This window comes from Tinamus guttatus, unplaced genomic scaffold (assembly GCF_059628265.1).
Source record: "Tinamus guttatus ecotype Peru unplaced genomic scaffold, ASM5962826v1 Tinamus_guttatus_pri_ptg000045l, whole genome shotgun sequence".
Taxonomy (NCBI): Eukaryota; Metazoa; Chordata; class Aves; order Tinamiformes; family Tinamidae; genus Tinamus; species Tinamus guttatus.
In genome coordinates this window covers 1,821,966-1,839,492 of record NW_028288579.1, presented here as the reverse complement: position 1 = coordinate 1,839,492, position 17,527 = coordinate 1,821,966, and positions in this window count along the sequence as shown.

The following is a 17,527-nucleotide window of genomic DNA, read 5'->3' as shown; positions in this document are numbered from 1 at the left end:
TAGACTAGAAATGACCTATGCTACCCAGTTCCTGCAAATTGCAACGCTAGTGCCGTTATGTATAGTTTCCATACCTAGTTATCTCCCTGCTCAGATAGATGTGGTGTCCTTTACTACAAGGTTCTGCCATCTGCTCTTGAGCAGCTGCCACATCCTGCCCCAGAGCTGGGTGCCCTTCCCTGGCACACGGGTTGTCAGGGCCCTTGTAAAACACCCAGGTCTCAATCAACAAAGTTGTTGGAGCTCCTGGTTCTTAAGGACATGGAGCCTAGGCAGGAACTGGGCACTTCTTAAGCACCTCTGTAGTTCTGACCCCTTAAGATCAAAGACGTGCTATGTGCATGCAAGGTATTTAATGATGTGCAAGCAATTACACACAGAAAAGCTAAGCTATTATGAGTCTCCCGGACAAGGAAAACACTGTAAGAAGTCAGCATATTAGCATTCTGCTTTTGTCTGAATTTCACCTTATACATAGATTCAGAATTATGGCAAATTGATATTTTTGCACATTTTATTCTTTTATCAACAGAATAAACAGCATTAGCTTCGAGTTTTGTCTGTTTGAATGTATCAGTCTTTATTTGTAGCATAATGATGAATAAAAGATACTTTTGATGGTCGATTTGGTGCCTCATAAATATACTGTTTTACTTAATGGTGCCTTGGTGGAAAGCAGCAAAGCCCAGACTAGGAAAAGGAGTATGGTATAAACGGCTAGAGAACCTGCTCTATGGAAGATGCCCCTGTTCCCCTCTTGGCAGATGTGCAGGCAGTGGCAGAATCACTTTGTGGTCACTGTTAGGCAATAGCAAAAAGGAGAGGGAGAGGAAGAACAGCAGCACTAACAAGGTACCCCAATATCTTTTTGTCCAACGTAGCACAGAGCTCAAGGAAAATCTTGTTGGGCTCCAGCAAGGGCTCCTAAAATGCTAAGCGGGACACTGAGCAGCCCTGCAGAGGAACAGCACCAAGCTGAAGCCACGTGGTGAACATTTGTTCACATCTTCTGCAGAGCAGCACCTGCATGGTACATTGAAGTGCTGATATGGATGTAAATTCTTTTTGACAAGTCGCTCTACCATAGGCCTTCAGCAGCAATCTCTAAATGTAGAAAGATTTGTAAGTGGAAGTCAGAGCAGCCAGTTCCTTGCAAATATGAACCAGATCAAAATAACCCAGAAGAAAAACCCCAAGCTGTTTGCACCTGAATCTGTCAAAAATAAATTGGAGACACCTTGAAAGAATAAGCAGATCACAAACCAAAATGCTACTCTCTGTTAGCCCCTCGGATTTTTTTTTTCAGAAAATTAACACAACTAGGAAGCTCCTGAAGAGCACAACTTCAGACATGGACTGTGGTTACAGTAGACAGCTCCAAACACAACCTGCTACTGAAGGGAAAGGAGTTTCCTACGTCGAGCCCCTGCTCCCGGGCCCTCTTCCTGGGCAGCGGAGGCGGCTGGCACGGGTGTCCGGGACACGTCTGCAGCGCGGCCGCTCGCGGCTGCACGGCACGGCCACGTTCTGCAGGGCTTCCAAAGAGCCCTCAGCAAAGGGGAACTTCTGCCCGACAGCGCGAGGCTTGAAAAACCCTGGAGAAAGAAAACAAGGTGGAGCTGTGAAAAGCCCTGAGAAAACATTTAAACATGGGGGGGAAAAGCCTGCCATTTCCTGAAGTCTTCCTAAGTCCCATTATTAGATCACTACTGTCACTACAATTAAAGACCACTATTTTCCGAGTGAGCTATGCTAAGAAGGGTTGGAATACACCTATTAGCTTCCGATGCGGGAATACATCGATTGGTTTCCAATATTGGAATATTGGAAACCAATAGATGTGTTTTTATTGCTTTTTATTTTACCGATGAGGAGGAAAATCTTCCTCTCATGAGAGTCAATTAAAGAAATATTTATCTTAATTAAGGAAGTAAAATGCTGCTTGTCTTATGATATATCCAGTAAATATACATGCTAGATAAATCTCTAGATATTGTTTTAGGCTGATCGCATTCATGCTGATCCAACTTTTTTTTTTTTTTTTTTTTTTTTAGCATATCTAAAAAACTACAGGAAGATATAAAAATAAGGTTGAAATTTCAGGAAAAGCAGAAGTGACTAGCTTTCCTCTAAGCTCTACACAGCAATAGTATTGTGTGACTAATTCTATTATAATTTACTTAGTGAAATGAGAAAATAACAATAGCTATCCTGGTTGAGAGTGTAAATAATCCCTTTTTAATAGCAGAAAGCCATTACAAAGTCAACATCTACTGTCATACATCACAGTTAGGCTCATTAAAATTGTCACATTAAAAAAAGATTTTAAGAGAGAATACCATGTTTCAACTGAGTGATTTTGTTTTGGCAGGAAGCAGCCACTTTTATTGAAATCTGTGCATTTTCTTAGAGGAACTTGGAAACCCGAAATACGAATCCCAAATCCCAATCTCTATTCCCAAATCCATTTTTGTCATTATTTAGGTGAATCTGACCAGATCATAGTAAAGAAATGTTTGTCTTTTTAACCAAAATTCAAGGGAAATCATTCCAACCAGACCAGTATTAATACAACAGTTTCTAGATAGCAAAGAAGAAAAATACAGTATTTAAACTGAAAAAGCTGCCAGATGTTGACTTTTTTATCCATAACTGTGATGCTGCTAACACAAAAAGGATTGTTCCAGTCTTACAAGTGTTAAAATGGGAAATAAATAGAAGTGGTGAATATGGCATGCCGAAGATTACATGCAATGGATCAGAAATTCAAATCTCCTCTCAGAGGGAACATTCCAGGGGTAATGAGAAGATACACAAGCTTTTCAATCTCCAAAACCATTCCCTCATGGAGCATCGTAAAGGCAGACAAACCGAACAGGGCAGTATGGGTGGGAAGGATTATTTAATGAGTATTGGCTGATGCAAGACACCCATGTACGCTCGGAGCTGCAGGCTTGCAAAGGAAAGTGCCAGAAGCCATTCCAACTGGAAATAAACTACCTGGGGGCAGTGGAATTCCTTGTTGTTTAAGCACACCACACTGATGCATTTGCGTTTTTGCAGCCTTACGGAGGTGGGAGTCACAGAGCCGGGGAGCGATCGGCAGCACCGATGCCTTGGTAAACCTCAGGGTTTTGGTAACAGCGAGGAGTCCAACGCCATTCTCCCAAGGTACATGCTAGGGGACACTAAAGCCCTGCATGGAGTACGTACGTACAGCACGTAGCTGCAGCACTTACTGTGCCAGCAGGAGCAGGCTGCAGCTACAGGACCCAATGGGCCCCTCTACCTTGGGATAAGCAGGAGGTTAAAGACAGCAGGTGTCGGTTACTAAACTCCTAAACAAAAATAGCTTCATTATCATATAGAAATTGCCTGGCTGAGAATGAGAGGACAGCAAATCCAGGCCAAGGAGCAACCTCCGTGCTGGCTGCACGCGGAAAACCCTCCTGCCTCCTCCGATCTGCAGGCCAGCTGCAGGGCAGCCACGTCAGGAACACCGGCATTCCTGCCAGGATCAATCCCAACCCAGCTCGGGAAAACAGCATCTGGCTTCCCTGGAGGGAAGAGGACTAGAGGGGAGGTAGATTTCAGTCCTTTGCTAAAAGCTCAATTAGCAGTGTTGTAATTGCAACAGTTGAAATAGCCAAAAAAAAAATATTAAATATTTCATTTTTTCACCCTGCATTTTTTAAGAAGCTTTTTCCTCAGTGGGAGAGAGAGCTGGCAATACCTTCAATAGCAGAATGAAATTTAAAGTCCAGCTCTTTCTGCTTATTCCTTTAAGCTATTCCATTCCCCTTTATGTTCCTCCTGCTTACACACATCTGTCTTCTTCAAAGCTTAACCATCTCTGACACACCTGACCTTTCCATTAGAGTGCAATGGTTAGATGTGAAAGAAAAAAACCCTTTACCTACAGCAAGTAATTCTTTGTTTTGCCAGTCCCACGCCTGAAAATTTTCCTGCTGCAGAAAGCAAAATGGTTAGCAACCTTTTCTTCTCTTTTGAAGATGGAACTGTCGTCCTTTAGTTTGGAAATAAAGGTTTATCTTTATTTTGTCAAATAGACACAAATGTTGGTTATTTTTTTAAAAATGCTACCAGAAGAATTAAGACAAGATTGTCTTAGAAATATCAAGAGCTCAGAAATTAATCTGACAACATCTAGGAGTGGTGGTTATGCTCAGTTAATGCTACAGATCTATTTAAAGAATCATTTTTTTTCATATTAAATTAACTACTGTTACATCTGTTCAACAGTCATTACTCTGACCAAACCCATTATATTCATGTAAGAAAGGCTGGTTTCAGCTATCCACGCATGCAAAGTTCAATCCCTTTTATGCAGAAGATCTGATAAACTCGCTGTATTTGATAGCATATGGCCGTGGTTTTTGGCTGGAATATATGCCAGCAGTCCTCTCCTCCACTTGGTGGATCTGGTTGTATTTTGCATACACCAGAGCACATACAGCTCTGATTTAGAAGTTTTGAGGGATAATTTCTATGGAAACTTATCCCATAGATGGAGAGAATTAAAGGCTGAGGGGAATTATTGCTAATAGAGTCTGATCTCAACAGGCTATAATGCAGGCTAGCATTTCACTCAGTAATATTTGCATCAGACACATACCTCATAGCTGTGCTAGCACATATCAGTGCAACATTTAAGGAAACTGCTACCCCCATTAGTAAATTATCTTAATAGTTAATTATTATCAATATAAAAAGGCTGCAGTTATCCCCAGTGTGAGTCCTCACGGGCACCGTTAGCACATGGATAAAGTTGTGACTGCCATCCAAAGCTTCCATTTAATGGACAAGGATGGGTCCAGGTGTAACACACAGCACCCCAGAGCCGAGCCCGCCAGGCTGGATCTCCACTGCTTTCCAGAGGCAGCAGGGCACAAACTGGCTCAAATCCACCTCTGTTCACACCCCGTGGACCCCAGTGCACGGCTGGTCTTTGAGCTTCACATGAGGAGGCTACAACCCCAAGAATCAGCGCCAGGCAGCGCGTGGTTGCTAAGCAAGTTGCTAAGTAAATTTGTCAATACCAATTAATCCTGGAGGCTGCTCCTCCGACACACGAGCACAGCCGGGACATTCTGCAACCGGAACGTGATTAATAACCCCAACCTCAGCACCAAACGCGGCCGGCGCTTCCGCTCCGTGCTGCGAACGTGGACGGAAAGTCACGGAGCCAGTTCCCATCGGGTAAGGATCAGCATGGCCATCCTCAAGATCTGCACGTGAACAGAGATGAGGAACAACACTCAAAAGCTGCTCTGTACACCTAATATTTTCATTTGACAGAATGCAATTATTCCTGTTATTTTTCCTGCACTTTAACTGAAGAGTGGGATTTTTCAGCAGGGAGGTTGGCTGGGAAGGAAGAGAGGCATTTTCCATTAAAGTTTTTCAAAGAAACTCTCACGGTTTCACTCACTTTTCCTCCCACTCTAATTTGTTTTACAACTCAAAGAAATGAAAATTATTACTTAGCTGAATTTCAAATTCATTTATAGGTGAATAATGCTTGTTTTTTAACTGGCATTTTGCCTCCACTGCACCCTCAGTTCTTCCCCCACTTTTTCCATCCTTCTTAGCAGGCCAGGCTTGGTTTTCAGGGTAGAAAACACCATTACCCTCCAGGGCCCCTTGGGGCCAGCACAGGCTGCCAAGGGGGAAACGTGCAGCTCTCCAGCAGCATTCCCAGGAGAGCAGCAACATGTCACAGCCTCCACCACCAAACCCAGGGATCCTCGCTCCATGGGTTCACCCTATGGGCACAAAACCAACAGCTGGAGCCGAGGAAGGGGAAAGTGTGGCCATAACAGGATGCAAAACTACAGGAAACAGTGCAGAAAGGGAAGGTTTCGCCAGTGATGAAAACAAAAGGTAAAGCCCAAAGCCCTACCCAAAAGCTTTTTGTTCTGGAGGCAGGAGATGAGCAGAGTAACATCAAATCCCACAGGCAATTTACAGAGCTCTTCTCCAAGCGTAGCGTGGTGCTCTCAACTCCCTGCCTCACTTAAACATCATCCCTGTTCCTGAATAACCCCCAAGCCCACAGTGACTAATGAATAAGGAAACGACGAGGCTGTTGTTTTACTTCCCATTTCCAACACTCACTCCACATTAGCCTCCATCATTTCACATGGCACTTGATGTAACACAATGTGGCAGAACATACCCCGATCCAGAAGTGAACCCTGATGCAACGCAGGATGAATGCCTTGGACTGAAACTGCTCCCTCCTTGTGTTTGCTACCTTTGATCCACCCTTTCTGGTAGCGACAGGCTGTTAGATAAATGGAAGGGATATTTATGCATTGTTTTCCTGCAGCTTGCATGCTTTTTATTCTTCTCTGCTCAGATTGTCTCGTTGACAAACGCATAAAGCCCATTATCAATTAATGATTTTAGCCCAGTGTCGTATGCTCACTCTACTCCCCAGTGCCAGCTATACACATTAGCCTGGGTAACAGTCAGAGATAATTGTATTTTGTTTGTTTTGGGGAGCAATAATATTCACTGACAGGCAAATCCCAGCCCTTCACAAAGATGCAATTCTGTTTTCATATTTAGTCTGCCATGAGGAGAGTTAGAGAATCACACACTGTTTTTGCTCCAGATGAAACACCATCCTTCTTTCATGCTTATTTTTTTCTTTCTCTGAGGAAAAAAAGGCATTTTTCTTAGCACCTAGGGTGCCTGGCAGGCCTTGCACTCTTAGGAGTGGGATGTCTGTAGACTCTTGATGTGCTTAGTCACTGTTTAAAACCTCACCCTTATGACACACTGCAGTCCAAAGTAAGACCATGTTCTTTATAAGATGCCCAGCACACTATAGAAATGGTCAGGATCACATATTGGAATGGTCTCAGGGTACAAATATATTCTGGAACAGTTATTTCAGTAGCAATTTTTTTTCCAGTTGTAGTTTTTTAGTGGCCATTAGTTTTGGGTACCTCCAGTTCTGAGGCAGACAAAGAAGCTTAATATTTGCAGAGCGAGTACCCTGGACCATCACGAGCAGGAAACTGAGAAGTCAGATGCCTTATGAAACCAGGTAAATTAATGCCTGGTGCTGCTGCAAGCCCTCTGCAGAAGAAACAACATTGAATTAACACTGTAAGTGCAGGCAGAGGCAGTACCGCATGAACGCATTAACAAGGTTGCAAAATAAAGAAGAAGGAAGCTTCGTTTAGCCTCTGTTTGCTGCTAGTAGAGATGGAGAGACTTTCTGAGCAGCCGTGACCAACCTACATGTTAACTGAGGAGACATGAGACACAGTTGGCAAGACACATTAGCATCTTCCGCTCTGATAATTAGTTTAGTGAAAAATTATTGCACTATCTGTTTGCTTTCACTGGAGACCAATTACACTCTTAAAGAAGAAAAAGAATTAAAAACAAAGAAAAGCTCACATTAGGTGCTTTTAGTAAGACAATAAACTTAACAGCCTTCCTAACAAAGTTTAAAAACTATTCAGCACATAAGTAATTAGCACAGGTCAGACTGGAGGCCAAATGCATTATTTACTGATGGAATTAAATTTGCTTAGAAAGAAAAAACATCCATTAAAATCCACAGAATGTGTAAGTGTTGAGGCAATACATATAAAACACAATATAATAAAAGTGTTGCATTGCATTAGGATGCAGTTCAGGTTTTAGCAAATATGCCCCACATGGCATGGTCAGTGATGGAGATCTACTCCAGCTGCACGGGGCGAAAAGTCAGAGCAAAGACACATTGTAGAGCAGGTGTTTATCTAGCAGATGGGCCAAAATCAGCACTGACTGCTGAACTCTTGGTTAAGAAATCTGAAATTCTCCAAATTACCCCCAGATTGCCCATGCTTGCATTCAAAATCATCACTGGAGATGGTTTGCACATTGCAGAGCTATGGAGAAAACCTTTCTGCAAGACCCATTTCCAGGAATGCAACACTAAAATGCATTTTATTATAGGCTGTATTCTCTTTAGTGGCATAGATATCTATTATCTGGCTGAAATATCTCTTAATATAGATTTAAAGATTCAGAATACAAATTTGCTAATACAAATTTTAAAGATTCAGAAAAAAATAGACTATGGTTAGCAGCCTCCAGCAAAATGAACAGAATGCACTTGACAAAACTTGCAGCATATAATGAAATGCCTAGGAAGTCATTCAGTGTTTAAAAACTAGGACAAATTATGCTGCAAGAAGCAGAATATGTAAACGTGGCAAGGAGCTTCATCTTATATTCTGGCTTCTGGAGGCAAGTGAGCACAGCCGGAGACACAACGGCCTCAGCTGCTCCTTGGGCTGCCAGGCTTCTTCCCTGCATCTTCCTCCTGCAGCGAATGGAAAAGGGCTCATTTCTACCAGGAGCTTTGCTTGAACAAGGGCTGAATAGAGAACAGGCAGGAGCTCTGCCGAGAATGTGTTTTGCTCCAAGTTCACAGCCACGCATCTAGGACAGGCATCTTTTAGTGTAAGGTCTGAATAAAGTCGAAGTACAGAGCAGGCTGACAGAGCTGAAAGCAGCCAGTGATCTAAGGAAAATGGGTTTGTAGGTGATACAAAGCTCTCTAGCAGATTCACTCCTAGGCCTCTGTGCCTCTTAATGTTTTCAAAACCTCTTTTCTTTTTGAGGGCCACAAAAGAGGCTGTGATTCCTGGAGCGCAGCTTTGTCGAGGGCTGGGACTCGAGGAAAGCCACGACGTTAACCAAGGCCCTGCTCAACTGCCTGCAAAGCCACGGATATCTGCTCTCGGCAGCAAGTAAATCCTTGTTTCGGGCAGCCCTTTGGGAACAGCATGGGAAAGGCTGGGGCTGGCAAGCACCTATGGGGAATCCCAGAGGATTTGGGGCAATAAAGGCATTGAACTAAAGGAGTCGGTCCAATTTTTATAACAGCCAACTCTAAACAGGGCCTTGGATATTGGTCTCAAAGTGTGTGGCCAGAGAAACACTTTGTATCAGGTGCTTCTGCACCCCTTTTCCCTGAAAGCTGCTACAGTAGCTTCAACCAGCCATTACTTAGCTGATGACAACTGCACACCAAAACACAACTGGAGCATCTGGCTAAGGGGAGGAAAAACTAGACATCTTCACCATCACCTTCAGTAAAACACAGAAACCGGTGAAGGCTTACTGAGATATTGTTGCAAACTTCAACTGAAATGGGACATTACTTGCCTCATTAATATTTCAGAGGTGTTTGAATGCACTATGGCAAAAATATGTTACTCAAACAAATTCAGGTAGAAGAAAGAACAAGTTTCATTAAATAATGAACATGCGCTACACTAAGTCATCCTGAGAGTCAGCCCAATAGTGTCAAAGACAAAACAACCTGGTGTTCTACTTATAAGGCAAAATTACCTATTCATTTAGGAAAAAGTAATCATGCTCAGTTAGACACAGCAGACAAGCATATGAAAAGAAAAATGGCTTTGAAGCAGCTCCTGATAGCAAACCTAGACAGCTTGAGAAGAAAATTTTGCAACCCAGGTCTCTTGCTCTCTCTCTTTTTTCCCCTCTTTTTTAAAGTATACATTAGAAAGTCTATTAAAGAAGTGCTAATCAGCAATTCTATTCCTCTTGTTGCGTAACATTTTTGACTCTTTAAAGGAACATTAGGGCAATACAGCTCATTTTCCCCAGGTCCTGCATACCTTAGTAGAAAGTGAACCACAGCAAGAACCCTCCTTATTTGCAGAGACTGTGGGGAGGATGGGGCCAGGCTCTTTTCCGTGGTGGCCAGTGACAGGACGAGGGGTAATGGGTGTAAGTTGAAACAGGAAATTCCAGCACCATATGAAGAAGAACAACTTCCCTGCGAGGGTGCCAGAGCCCTGGCACAGGCTGCCCAGAGAGGTTGTGGAGTCTCCTTCCCTGGAGATCTTCAAACCCACCTGGATGCCACCCTGTGCCCCTGCTCTGGGTGTCCTTGCTGGAGCAGGGGTTGGACTAGATGACCTCTAGAGGCCCCTTTCAACCTTAAGCATTCTGTGATTCTGTGAATTATGCAGAAGATCCACCCTCCTTACAACCGGGTTTGGCTCTGGTGAGCTAACTGGAGCTGGGGAATTTCTTAGGATATCCTCACCTGCACAGCCTGGGTCACCAGCAAGCAGATTCCCTTGGATTTCCCCTTTGATTGACGCTTTTCCTCGCCAATAACTCCTGCCTCCCCACCTGGCCCATCCACACCAAGATGGATGCTCTGCCTAAACCTCATCAGCACAGACCATTCCTGCTTTCCTTATTTACTTGCTTATTTATTTTCCCTTGAGGAAGAAGTTTAACCACATAGCCTCAAAAAACAGCCCCAGGGCTCCCTGGCACCTGCCTGCACCACAAGGCCAGAGCTGAAGCCTGAGGCAGCTTCGCTGAGGGAAGCTGGGGTTCAAAACCAGATGGCAGCAGGGAGGGACACATTTTGGGTGAAATTTCTGTGGAAAATCACCAGCACAAGGGCCACTTACCCCAGCAATCCCCACACAGCACAGCCAGGCACTACCATCCTGAAAAGCCCAAACCCAAAAAAACCCTCACAGGTGCTTTATATCCCCTCTTGCCCTGGTGCCACTTAAAGGGGACAAAACCCAAAAGAGCCATTAAAAACCAAACCAACAACAACAATCAAAACACCATTAATTTTTTTTTTTTTTGCAATGCCTGCTGCAGACGTATTGCAAGAACCAAGGCAGCTTCCCCCCGGCACGAGGTGTTTCGTGATCCTTGTGGGGTTGTTTTTTGGAGGTGCAGCAGCTCCCTGGAGGAGCAGGTTGGCAGAAGCAAACCGCGGAGCCGAGGGGTGACCGGGAGCGAAGGGTTTTTCCGCGCAGGCCGCCCCGCAGGCCCCGCCATGGCCACGGCGCCGCTCGTGTGCGAGCTCGCCTGCCACCTTCCGTCCCTGCGAGGCTACAACTCGCCTCCATCGGCGCTTCCCAACGCCCCTGCCAGCCTGCGAGCCGGAAGGGTCGGCTTTCCCACAGGATCTGCTTCCCAAGCCCCTTCCTGCGCCCAGCGGCCATGAAGGAGGCTCTGAGGAGCCAGCAGTTGCCTCTCAGTGATTTACGGGCCAAAGTGGATGGGCGGGTGATGTCGGGGCTGTGGCTTCGAGCGCGTGTGCTGAGAGGTGTTTTGCCCCCGGGGAGGGTGGATGGGGATGGGCATTTCCCTCCCGTCTGGTTTTGCATTAGGCCCGTTGCAAGGCGATGCGAAATGCCGTCTGTGTGCGGCTGTGGGGCTTCAAACTCTGGTGCCTTGGGCTTTGCAGATGAATCTTGACACTGTCTTCATGACAGGCTTCGTTAAACGGGCAGTTACACAAAAATAGTGCCCTTTTGCCAGTGGGATGCAGGCTTTGAGAAAGGGAGACGGGTCTGCACATCCCGTCCACCCAGGGAGCAAGCGAATGTTGGTGGAGGAAGAGCAAGAGAGTTTCTACGTCCTCAGTCTTGTGACTGTGGGATAATTGAGAAAAATCATCCTGAACAAGGACTGCTGAACAATGGCAGCAAATTGGGTTGATGCTCCAAATGGTCCTCAATTACTCCGTGGAAATGCTAATTGCAATAGTTCCTTTCTTCCACTCAGCACAAATCGCAAAACCCCTGAGATAAGTTTTTCTTTTTTGGCAAGCCATCTGTCATGCTAATGCATCTCCTTGCTGAGAGCTGGTTTTTCCTTTGTCACCATCACAAAGAAAGCACCACATGTCTCCCAAGCCCAGCCCAGGTCTCCACCATGGCATGTGATTCTGTACCCAGAACAGCAGCGTGTCCAACAGCCCCAGACCTGCCATGAGCTGCTGGATGGGGGTTAGCAATAGCCAGGTACCAGGTACCATCCTGGAGCAGGGGAGTGTGTATTGCCCTAGAATGGAGTTGAAAATAGGGCCATTGACTGTTTTTTCTCCTTCCAAGGGATTGATTTATCCTGATACATGTGGTTGGATCTCAAGATGCATCAGTCATTGGATGTGACTGCTTTTTTCAGACAAATCGGTCAGTTATTTCCTTGTCCTAAGCTTCAAGACGGTGGAACACACCTTTCACGAGTCCATGTTGCAGCCTGGGTGATACAGAGCAAGTCTCATTTCTAAACCCACTTTCTAGACCCACTTTGTTGTTTAGCTTTGTCTGCATGAAGCTGTTGGCTTTCCGCTGTCATGATACTCAGGTAGCACTTTACAGGTCCTACATGCTTTCCTGAAGACCTTTTGTGCAACAGTCCCATTCCTGGAGTGTCTGAGAAAGAATTCCTGGTCTCTTTTCACCCTCCTTTCCCAGGAGAAGGTGGTTTGTGCAGTCACCCTGCAATGCTGCCTCTGTTGCATATGCAACTTTGCGTGAATGCGGGTTGAGGGGTCAGTTTTTTGCCTTAGCTTTTGAACCATTGTGCCCTTTCAGCTTGATGTAGGGCACAGGATTTAACAGTATCAGAGACCTACAAAGTCACTGAAAATAGAGAGCTGAGTGAAAGAAAATGGACAAAAAGCTTGTCGTCCAAACACATCTCCACCAGCGTGGAGCCACGGAGCCCCTAGAGACCAGGTGCTGGTGTCTTGCTTCTTGTGAAACTTTTTGTTGTCTTAATACATCTTTAAATGTTAAACAATATATTAAGATTATTGTTAGGGTGTTAAAAAAGAAACTTTTTCAAATAAAATCTGGCTAAATGTCGTCTTAAACCATCTCAGCAGCCATTCTCAGAAAGTCCCTGCCAAGCTTGACCCTGCTGCTGTGTCCTAGAAATTCCCGCTGCAGCTGCAGCCGGGTCGCAAAGGAGACCGATGCTGGCAGCCGCTGCCTTCGTCCTGGCGTGCGGCGTGTTTCGGGGCTCCTTCTCGCCCTGGCTGCCCCTCCACATTGCTGGAGAGGATGAAAAGTCATTTGAGAGAGTCTAAGCCACATCCCCGACTGCTACCGGCTGCTGTTTCGGCATCGGTGCAGGAGGTGGTGCCACGAAACAAGCACCGACTCAGAGCGAGCGGAAAATGAATCCCAGCTCTCGACAGAGTCGTTTTCTCCTAAGGAAAAGAAAAAAGTCTGCCTGTAACAAAGTGTTTTAGCATTCTTGTTCAGTGTGGAACCTTCTCGGCAATATTTTTAACTCAAAAAGAGAAGGCAAATGTGTTTGTAAAACCATATTTTAAATCATTTGGCTTTCCTCTCTTCTGCATTTAATCTTCCAAACATCTTGTTTCCTGCATTGCTCCAGCACAGAAAAGAAGGAGACATTTTGTTGTATGTAAAAGGATGTTGTTAACAGAAAGAATAAAAGCCCCTATTTAAAGTGTGGTTGTTTCTTCTGAACACACTCACACCCCCTTCTTGTGCAAAGTGACATTCCTGGCTTGTTCAAGAGCCCTTTGGGAACAAAAGTTGGTAACACAGGCCTGGAAAAAGACAAATATGCCAGAACTGGTAGAGAGTGAAAAAAAAATTAAAAGGGAAATAAAAAAGAAATAAAAAACCCCAGGAGTGTGTAGGTGGCAGTGTTATAATCTCAGGCTGTCATCAGTTCAACGTTATTAAACAACGTCCTAAAATAGCGGCCATAATTATTCCTATACAAAGCTCAACCTGGAGAGTTTTAAGTGCTTTCGTTTCTCTCCTCCCTTCGGTCTGCTCTGCTGAGCCCGATGCTCCTCAGCGACGACACCAACCCTTCCCCAGGCAAAATGCCGGCCAGCACCGTTCGGCTCCCCTTCCAGAGCTGGGACGCAAGGCTCATCCAGCCCTGGAGGCTGCAAAACTGCTCCCGTTGGGCAGCAGGAACCAGATGGAGCTGAGCTGCAGTTGCTGATGAGATGCTGAAAGAAGAGCAGCCCTGGAAAAATAAAACCAACAAAAAAATCCCCCCCAAACTATTTTGCAGGGGAATTTGGGTGCCCTGTCTATGGGCAGCTCCTGCTTGGCCCCTGAGGCAGCCCAGGAATCATCCCCGCAGGCCTCACCACACGGTGCCAGGCTTGTTTGTCTTGACATGAACGTAGTTTTTGTTGCATTTTTAATTGCAAGAAATGTATTTGCATGAATAAAATACGGCTCACTTGAGGATATGACCTACTTTTTATGGGAGATGAAACAACATTAGTTTGTATTTTCATTGCACTTGTTTCAACTCAGCTATGCCAGCCGGAGATGCTGAAGCAGATCAATAGGAAACCCACAGCTGCCAGGTTGCTTTCTTTTTTTTGGTAATAACATTTGGATTGAAACAAATGGGAGCTGCTACATCTCCATGGTGGAGCCTTTAACCTTCAGATGTGGCAGAGCTGTTTTGACAGTGCATAATTTATAGGAAACTAAATAATTTGATGAGGGCTTAAATGTACGTGTTCTGCACTGCAAGAGGGACCTCCTCTGTTTTTCTAAATTATGAACAAAAATGCTAAATAATAGATATTGCTGTAAACAAGCAGAGACTGACCCTTACTGACATGGCAACATCACATTTAAGGCACTGAGCTCCTCACTCACGTGTGTGACACCGATAGCTTCAGAACCGTCCAGTTTGCCCACTGAAACCAGATCTGCAAGCTCTCCTGCAGATAAGCGCAATGACATTTCACTGCTTAATCAAATTAACTCTTACTAATTAAATCACACCTTCCTGCTTTCTCCACAGATTTTCCTCCCTCAAGTTGCAGCAGGAGGCTGGTGTGTGTCAAAATGCAAGGCGGATAGGAGCATCTCCAAGTTATTTTTTCTGGAATCAACACCTCATTAAAGATGTTAGCCAGATGGCAAAACAAGACATTTGTGGGCACTTGGCTTTGCTCTCCCCTTGCTCGTGCACCTCAGTTCTTCTATTGGACTTCTTTATAAGCCCAATATAGGAGCTCATAAGCATATACATTAGGAGGGCTCTCGGTGAACAGAGCACTTAGCTTAATTTTTGGCACGGATACAAATCCTGCCGTAGTCCAAGAGTCACAAATGTGCCTGGGCACTTGGCTGATGAGGAGCAGAGAACTGACCCGCAGGTTTAGGGATTTGTCTACATGCGCTTTTACAGCTGCTTGATTGCAGCTAGGCCTGGTTAGGGTAACAAGGGCTTTGTTCCAGAGTGATCAATTTTAGCACAAATCAGATACGCCTGGCCCGAACGGACGCGGTGGTTTGGACAGCCCTTCGCGCGGGCGCAGCGACACCAGCCCAGGTTTGCACAGCTGCAGGTCCGAGTGTGCTCAAGGCAAACACCTCTCCTGCAGCCTGCGCACGCATGGCTTCCCCTCAGAAAAACGAATTCACGCTGCCCTAACATTAAAGATTAAAAGCAGCTGCATCTCATCGCAGCCAGAAGATTTATCGGGCGCTCACGTCAGAAATGATGGCTCGTTGGGGAATAACCTTGGTGCTGGCACTGCACATTCTCAAGGCATATTAATCACCGTTTGTGTGCGAGTAATCCTGCTTTCCCTGGAAAGGGAGAACCAGGTGAGCTTTGGGGATTTCTGAGGTGGTTTGATTAAAAACGCCAGACTGCGCCTGGCGAGTGCTGCACTACAAATCACTTGGAGCTTGGGAACAGCCATTTAGAGCTGATGTATTCCTCAAATACAGCCCCTGGGATAGGAGCCTGGCAATATAGCCAAGCAGGGCTAGTCTTTCGATTGAAATGCTGCTTTCCTATATTACAAATAAGGAGAAAAAGAAAAGAAGAAGGGAGGAAAAAGTGCCTTTCTTTTCTTACCAAGTTTGTTAGAATAAAGTGAATTGGTTGGAGACTCAGAAAAGATGAACTGGTGTGAAAACAAGCAGAAAAGGGAGCAGGAGGAGAGGTTTCCACCACGCTGCTGTGATCGCCACCAGGCTATGAGACAGGAGTGCCAGAACATCGGCGGGCAGCGAGTGCTGCTGCCCAGAGGCCGGGGCGATGGGCACCCTCACACCACACTCGTGACAACACCCGTGCTAGAGCACATGTCATTTCTGTAAACCAAAGGCCATCCCGAGTGACGTTTTCCCCCCTTTTTAAACAACTGTGTTGAGGTGACTGCTTTACAATTTAAATGGATGCACAACCCAAGGTAACGGCAGCTGGAACCGCAGGCCGCAGAGTGTGCCAGATCACAAAATATCAAATTACCAAACCTCCCATAGGGATAAAGCAAGGAGGCAGCCTCTCCCTTTCCATAAGCTCCTGTAGCCATGGGAACAGTTTGCAATTTGGGAAGGGTCTGCGGTCTGAAATCCGCATGACAGCGATGGATGGCAATCCCATGCTTGGGAAAGGCCGGGTGAGCTACGTGCACCGCAGGTCCTGGAAATGGCTCTGCCCACGCCACGGGCTCTGCCGTTCAAGCCGGTGCAGAGAGGAAAATCAAGGCTCTGCGGAGGGCTGGGCCCCTCCGGAGCGGCCACGGTCCAGGGGCTGGAGCCTTCGGCTGCCCCTGGGTCTCCTTCGCCCTGACTGCTCTCGGCCTCCCTCAGCGCCTCCGTGTTCAGCGTTTCCCGGGATGCTCCTAAGCAGCGAGCTGAGTCACCCCCATTTCTGTGACACCCAGGATTCCAGAAAGGGGATTTGATAAAAAACAAGCAAAGAAACAAACAGGAAAATCATGCGTGTAGGAGACTGTGACTCTCGGGGCTTCCCCGAGGAGGACTCCGAGCTCCGCTCCGTGACCAGGCTCCGCAGGGTCTGCAGCAGGAGCAGTTGCCTCCCTCTGTGTCATTTCTCCGGGTACCGTCTATCCCCGCCGTGTCACGAACTCCATATGTCACCCACCCTGCTGAGCTGCACTGGTGGATGTTGCGTGGGAGGCTGATGGCAGGTGAAAGAAAAAGCTTTAGCCTGGTGTAGTATTTAGAAGTGTCAGCAAGCACAGTGAAATTTATATATATATATAAGGCAGCTTTGAATTTTTTTAACCCTTGATCCCAGCAATTTGCTCTAAGCACCGAAGTTCAAGCTCCTGTGGACACGTGCACCAAGGATCCCAACACAAATTACTCATTCCAGCAAAATGTGAGATATTCTGCTCCTAAGAGAGCGAACGATTTTCTCCGTAGTGCTGCCCAAGCAATTATCTTTGTAAGAGCCGACGGAGAGACCTGACACATCCTGCTCGAGGTGCGAGGATGGAGCTGGGGGGCTGCAGGGTTTAAACCTTGCTGTTTAAACCTCTACCTTTCAGCAGAGCTGCACTCAGGGCCGTGCTCCCTGGGGAAACGTGTGAACTGCTGGGCTCACAAATGGAGCCACACGATGATCCCTCCTGTGAATTAAAATAATTTAGTTCTCCAATTTGTCCCTAGACTCTGTTAAATCTGCTGGGGCCTTGAGAAAAGTGTGAAGTTTTTCTGTCTCCTCTGTTTATAACTTAAAGTATCTGCCTACATAAAACTAACAATTTTGTATCTAAACAGTATAAAGGAAAAATCTACCCTGGTATAGAGATGTCTTCAGCTGCATGGGATTGACTGCACTGAAGACTTCTTCCACACTACAGACCATAGGCACTGGGACAAGCCTCATGGTTTGCTGAGCATCAGAATTATTC